The following is a 1,342-nucleotide window of genomic DNA, read 5'->3' as shown; positions in this document are numbered from 1 at the left end:
TTCTGACTCGTGAGATTTGGTTCCTGGAAGGCTTTTAGAAATCGGGCAGACGGGCCCAGCGGGAGTGGCCTGGTTGGTTGAGCGTTGTCCTGTGCACCGAAAGGTTGCCGGTTCGGTCCCCAGTCAGAGCATGTATGGGAGGCAACCAGTTGATGTTTCTCTCTCACATCAATGTTTCTCTCCCCCTCCCTTTCTCTCCCTCTCCCTGTCCTTGGGTGAGGATTTAAAAAAATTAGGTAGAAGTATGTGTAAAATATGTACAGGCAGCCCTCGGGTTACGTCAGACTCGAGGTACGTCGTTTCGTGGTTACGTCGCCATCTCCCATTTATTTATAAAAAAAAAGTTCCGTCATTTCGACGCGTGTACACATGTGCTTTATGTTTCTTATTATTTATTTACCACAAGTAAAGGTCAGGAATTGTTATCTTTCTTTTAAATTCTTGTACTGTTTCCCTTCATTACCGCTGTGTCTGTGCTCCATGTGGGTGACGTAGGTGCTTATGGAGGTGGGTTCCGACTCACGGCGAAAATCGCGTCACGTCGCGCCGTGGGAACGGATCTCCGACGTCACCCAAGGACGTACTGTACAACAACAAAATATGTCCTCAGTGGAGTGGACAACGTACTTTATACCCTCGTCAGTGATCTTTAGACCTCTAGAATATTTACTTGGGCATGTCATTCAACAAAAAAAACTTTTGGAACTTCTCTTAAAAAGAACTCAGAGGTAGTCAGAGCCACACACAAAGCCATTCATTTGTAGCCACATTTGAGATTTGTTTTGTTCTGGGTCCTAAATGGTAGGACTTATTTTCATCAACATCCTTACTAATCAGGCTGGTCGCAATCACGTTCGCGTATTCCCAGAAATTCACCTCACCTCTGAAAGCCGAAAGCTCGCCAGTGCTGAGGGCAGTAAAAAGTGCAGCCTAAGTGCATGCATTTACCAAGCCCCTCCCATGGCCCACTTTAAAATGAGCACCCATTTCCGGGGTCTAAATGGTGCTCCAATAATTATTTAAAGAAAAGGTAAAGACCTGAAAAGAGGCCCCCTGTGCTCCGAACAACCCCCCAGATCCGGCTGCTGAGTCGGCGGGCGCGGGGGAGGAGAGGGTCGGCCGTGTGCGGGGTGGCGTGGCCCCCTCGCCGTCACTGTGGGTGTGCGGCGGTGGCGGAGCCCCTGTGTGTCCACTCCACTGTGAGCCTGGCCATGCCACCCCCAACCCCCTGACTCCCCCCCAAACCCCAGGTCCCCAGATCCGAGATACCAAGGCCTCGTGCTAAGGCCGCTTCCTCCCGGACCTGCCGTTAGCGCCCTGTGCGGCCATCGGCCCCATCAGC

This window comes from Myotis myotis, unplaced genomic scaffold (assembly GCF_014108235.1).
Source record: "Myotis myotis isolate mMyoMyo1 unplaced genomic scaffold, mMyoMyo1.p scaffold_m19_p_3, whole genome shotgun sequence".
Taxonomy (NCBI): Eukaryota; Metazoa; Chordata; class Mammalia; order Chiroptera; family Vespertilionidae; genus Myotis; species Myotis myotis.
Note: the sequence above shows the minus strand (reverse complement) of the source record.